The sequence below is a fragment of the Anolis carolinensis genome, chromosome 1 (genome assembly GCF_035594765.1).
Source record: "Anolis carolinensis isolate JA03-04 chromosome 1, rAnoCar3.1.pri, whole genome shotgun sequence".
Lineage (NCBI taxonomy): Eukaryota > Metazoa > Chordata > Lepidosauria > Squamata > Dactyloidae > Anolis > Anolis carolinensis.
The window spans coordinates 299,392,657-299,398,855 of NC_085841.1; positions in this window are offsets into that span (position 1 = coordinate 299,392,657).

The window sequence follows — 6,199 nt, forward strand, 5'->3', positions numbered from 1 at the left end:
TACTGCGAATTGAACTACTTTTTCTGCCAAATGTGTTGTCTAACATGATGTTTTGGTGCTTCATTTGTAAAATCATAACCTAATTTGATGTTTAATAGGCTTTTCCTTAATGCCTCCTTATTATCCAACATATTCGCTTATCCAACATTCTGCCAGCCCGTTTATGTTGGATAAGTGAGACTCTACTGTACTGTATTTACAAATTTAACACTAAAATATCACAATGAATTTAAAACACCGACTACAAAAACATTGATTACGAAAAGGCAGACTGCGTTGGATAATTCAGAACATTGTATAAGCGAATGTTGGATAAGTGAGATTCTACTTTGATATGAAATAATTACTGGGATCGAATAATGCAGAACAATATAATCTCTAAAACAAGGACAGTAAATAAAGACCAACAGTCTGAAACCAGGAAAATTGGAAATTCCACAAAGGAAACAATTAGGGCCAGCTAACACCTCCCAAGAAAGGATTCTTCCAGAAAGGTAGCTGAGAAGGCAGTGAAGCACTGTGTATTACCAAAGTCATTATTATTACTATCATTACTACTACTACTATTATTATTATTATTATTATTATTATTATTGTGTTGCGGTCAACCGTGAAAATGAATACAATCTGGCACCAAGTATTCAAAAACACTAAAATCAGAATATATAAAAATTAATGTGGTATAATAAAACAGAACAATACAGTCTCTAAAATCAGAACACTAAAGAACAACACTCTGAAAACGGGAATTTCACACAGGAAACAATCAGGGCCAGCTAACACCTCCCAACAAAGTATTCCCATCATCAAAGTCTGGCAAATCCTCTGTTTTCTCAGGGCCACAGGCAGTAGAAGCACATAAAATATCGCAAACAACACCACTCTGAAAACAAGGGAATTCCAGACAGGAAACAATCAGGGCCAGCTAACACCTCCCAACAAAAAATTCACTTGGAGGAAACAGCCAGGCTTTATATCTGCAAGGCCATTACATCCTAATCATTTTTTCCTAATTGCAGCATTCATACTTGCCTCCAACAGACAAAAAAAAAAACCAATCAGAAATATTGTATATTCAAAACCTTTAGGAAATAATATCCCCTGATGGCGCAGCGTGTTAAAGCGCTGAGCTGCTGAACTTCTGGACCGAAAAGCCGCAGGTTTGAATTGGGGGAGCGGAGAGAGCCCCCACTGTTAGCCCCAGCTTCTGCCAACCCAGAAGTTAAAAAACATGCAAATGTGAGTGCATCAATAGGTACTGCTCCGGTGGGAAGGTAACGCCGCTCCATGCAGTCATCCCACATGACCTTGGAGGAGTCTACAGACAATGCCGGCTCTTCGGCTTAGAAATGGAGATGAGCACCAACCCCCAGATTCAGGGGAAAATGTTTACCCTTGACCTTAACTACCACCAATTCCTCAATACTTTATTTCCCATACCACCATACTTTGCCACAGCAACGCGTGGCCGGGCAGAGCTAGTCTACAATATACTTTATTATTATTGTGGCACAGCTAGTTAAACCACTGAGCTACTGAAGTTGCTGATCTGAAGGTCAGCGGTTCGAATCAGGATGGAGTAAGCTCTTGTTGATAGCCCCAGCTTCTGCCAACCTAGCAGTTTGAAAACATGCAAATGTGAGTAGATAAATAGGAACTGCTCAGGCGGGAAGGTAATGGCTCTCCATGCAGTCATGTCAGCCACATGACCTAGGAGGCGTCTATGGACAATGCCAGCTCTTCGGCTTAGAAATGGAGATGAGCACCACCTCCCGGAGTCGGACTCAATTTGACTTAATGTCAAGGGGAAACCTTTACTTTATTATATATAATATAATATCAAAATTAGGAAAATGTAAGGGAAGAAGTAGTATCAAAATAAGGGAAAGAAAAAATATGATAATGGTAAAAGGTAAAGGTTTCCCCTGACATTAAGTCCAGTCATGTCTGACGCTGGGGGTTGGTGCTAAGCCGAAGAGCCGGCGTTGTCCGTAGACGCCTCCAAGGTCATGTGGCCAGCATGACTGCATGGAGTGCCGTTATCTTCCCGCTGGAGCAGTACCTATTGATCTACTCACATTGGCATGTTTTTGAACTGCTAGGTTGGCAGGAGCTGGAGCTAACAGCGGCCGCTCACACCGCTCCCGGAATTTGAACCTGGGACTTTTCGGTCTGCAAGTTCAGCAGCTCAGCGCTTTAACGCACTTCGCCACCGGGGCTCCTTTGATAATGGTAAATAACTTTAAAAAATAGAGGTGAAAATGCCAAAATATAAAATAGAAGTCGCTTTGAACACTGGAAAAAATTAATTCATCTACCAGGAATCCTTGTTTTTTGCTCACACTTCATTTCAGTTTCTGCTGCAAACAGCAGAGAAAACAATTCATTTAACCCTTTCTTGATAAGTACTTTTTCTCTCTTTTTCCACCTTTTTAAATTTTTTGGCTCTCCAACATTAAAAATTGGTATATGGCCTTTTCTTAGCATAGCTTTTACTTCTATTGAAAAAGAAATGAGAAAAGGGGAGTCAGTAGCATAGTTTGATCCTTTTCGCCAGCAGAAAGAACAGCAAGGGGAGGTTCCGGCCAACAACAGACTCTGGACTTCTAGAGCTAGTAAGCATGTTAAATGTTGGTGGTGTACGTGTGTTAAGCTATTCATGTTTTTTCCACTTTCACAGGGACTTTGCACCCATATTCCCTGGGAAAGTGCAGGGCCGACTGTATAATACAAGTCAGCCATTGGTGAGAAGCAATGAGTGCTTAGCTTCCAGCCCATTATTATCCTATTATTACTAAGCAAGTTGTGCTGTCTGCCTGCTGGAAAGAGAACATTGGCATGAAAATACCCAAATAGTAGTGCCCACTTTAGGATAATGGAAGTAGGAGGAATGCACAGAAAGCAGTTTGCCCAGACTCCTGTACCATTTCCTGCAAAAAAAAACCCCTAACAAACAAGCAACCCCGGAGCCAGGTCTGATATTGTGATCTTAATACTTTTCTCAGTCTTTACTCAGGTTTTCCAACAGCTCCTTCTTGCATACTTTTAAAGAAAACATAAATGGCCCATATCCCTCTAAGAAGTATGTAGTGCTACCTTGTTATAATGCTGGTGAAAAGTTGTCAATAAATCATGCCAACCTATCTTTGGCCACCAAATGTCTGTTATGCAGGTTTTATCCCTGTAAGAACATTAACCTTCCCATCAGCAGTATTACAAAGAATGGAAGAACTAGAAACCACTTAAACTGCTTATATTGTTTTAGCTTGTTGAAAATTTGTTTACTCTATTTATACCCCGCCTATCTCTACCCGACAGGGGACACAAGGGGAAAATGAGATCACTGATTTACCTGAGACCTGTGATCTGCTCTTATGGGGTGAAATATTTTCCTTTAATTAATAACTCTTTGACATCTGGCAGCTCAGCACTGCCCCAGATTTTGCTAAAGCCGAACTTGTTTGGAGTAGTGTAATGTCTTCAGTTGATCCTCTTGCAGAAACATGCAGTTTGGTGGTCTTGCTTGCCTTCCCACTTCTCTATAGTTATGGGATGTGGTAAGTGGGAGACAGAAGAGGCTTCTCTCTAACATATGAAATTTATTGCAGGTGATCCCCACCTTCTTTCCAACCATGGATAGAAGCTTGTGGTTTGTGCATGTTTTTGTGCAGTAAACACAAATTAAGAAAAAACCCTCCACAGCTACAGGTTCTCCTCTTCATACTGGACAGCAATAGTGGAGGTGCTGAGATTTTGTTTCTGTGCCTGGAGCGCTAACCTTTTAGGAGTGAGCTGGTCCATACCCTTCCGCTGCTTTGAACAGCTTTGAATTCAAGTGTTGAACCCCAACACATCCAGCTGTCTCTGATATCAAATCTATGTTTCATAATTCAGGGCGAGCTCAGGGAGAAGAGACTTTACCACCCAAAATTTATTGACCAATGAAAGGAAATTCAACAACAGTTTGGCTTTCTGAAACTTCATTGGGTTTTTTCCCCATGAATATTTTTTATCTCTCTCTCTCTCTCTCTCTCTCTCTCTCTCTCTCTCTCTCTCTCTCTCTCTCTCTCTCTCTCTCTCTCTCTCTCTCTCTCTCTCTCCCCCCTCCATGTAGCTGTGATTGATCCATGTAATAAATGCATTTGTGTGCTGCTCTGCTTGCTTTGTCCTCTTGGAGGCAGTTATGCTATTCCTCATTTCACATTGTAAACTAGATGACACAGCTGGTGTGTTAACAGTCTTTGGAAACCTTCCCTACAGTTACCTCAAATAGTTCTGAATCTTGTTTAAACCCTGTTAGAAAAAGAATGGCCAGGCACTTATTTACATACCCAGGAGCACTACCAAAATACTGTATACTACTCAGGCACTTTAATAATGATTTGGAGTAATAGTGCTCTCTTCTCTTTCTCCAGATTGATCGTATGATACCCCTATTAAAGCAGCTCCACTGGCTGCCAATAAGTTTCCAGTCCCAATTCAAGGTGCAGGTTTTGAGCTACAAAGCCCTAAATGGTTCGGGCCATACCTATCTTCGTGATCGCATTTCCCCCTATGAACTGGCACGGGTTCTAACAACTGCCGGGGAGCCTCTCCCTTTGCTTCCACCATCACAAGCACAGTTGGAGGTGATGAGGAGAGCCTTCTCGGTGGTGCCCCTCCCCATCTCTGGAACACCTTCCCCAGGGAAATTAGACAAGCTCCCACACTGCCCTCCTTTCGTAAGGATCTGACAACCTAGATGTTCCAGCAAATTTTTGAGAATGATTAGTCCCTAAGCCCAGTCCCTAGATAACCAGATAGCACTCTGTCCTGCACTTCATCCACTTCCCCGGCCCTATGATATGTTCATGCACTATCCCTTGCCCAGCCCTTTATAGTTGGCCACGTTCATATTGTAATCCTGGCTATTGGTTTGTTGAATCTTTTACTGATGGAGCTACAATGAAATGGGTTTTTAATATTTTATTTTTACTTTGAATGTTTTTAAACAGGTCTTTGGTATTTTAGGATGATATTTTGGTTGTTTAAGTTAGAATCATAGAATAGTAGAGTTGGAAGAGACCTCATGGCCATCCAGTCCAACCCCCTGCCAAGTCGCAGGAAATTGCGTTCAAAGCACCCCCGACAGATGGCCATCCAGCCTCTGCTTAAAAGCCTCCAAAGAAAGGGCCTCCACCACAGTCCGGGGCAGAGAGTTCCACTGCCAAACAGCCCTCACAGGAAGTTCTTCCTAATGTTCAGGTGGAATCTACAGGAAAGGAGACTAAGTTGTTTAGGTTTGTTATACTGAAGGGACCATAAGCCAGAAAATAGTAAACTTTTGCCTATGTGGCTTTGCCTTTGCATATGCCCCTCCCTTCCTGTGAGCTGGTGCCTTTCTCCAGAAAGTTCCAAGACCAAAAGTTAGCTTGAAATCAACAAGTGAGGTCACAGGTATCACTTATGCCAAGTGGGTGTGGGAGGTGAGGAAGACCCTCAGCCATTGGTCAATTTTAGATAAGCCAGGGTATATATTCTTTGTTTGCTACCACATGCGGGGCGGCCATTTCCATGATACAGCCCTTTGGGGCATGTACGGCCGTTTGCCTTATCATAGCTTTGATAGCTTGTTTTATCGCTCTCTTGGAATTATCTCCTTTACTTCCTCTCTGAATGCGCTGGATGAACAAGGACAGTCCCTTACAATATTGTTGAATGTGTCTATTTTGATGTATTGTCTGTATGGTTTTCTTTCTGGCAATTGAATGTTTGCCTTACATGTTGGAAACCACCCTGAGTCCCTTCGGAGAAATAAGGTGGTATACAAATAAAGATGATGATGATGATGATGATGATGATGATGATGATGATGATGATTGACACAAAGACAGAGTATGAGATATATATGCTGGATTTCATATCATAGAATCATAAGTTGAACACTTCCCAAGGGTTTAGAACTGTGTGATGTATTTTCGGATGATGCGCGCAGGTCCCAGTAAGGTGGCCTTTTGCAGTTGACAGATTATAATTTTGTCAATGTTTATTGTTTTCAAATGCCGGCTGAGATCTTTTAGCACAGCACCCAGTGCACCAATTACTACTGGGACCACCTGTACTGGTTTATGCCAGAGCCTTTGCAGTTCAATTTTGAGGTCCTAATAACGGTTTAATTATTCTTGTTTTCCGTCAATTCAACTGTCGCCTGGTATGGCGA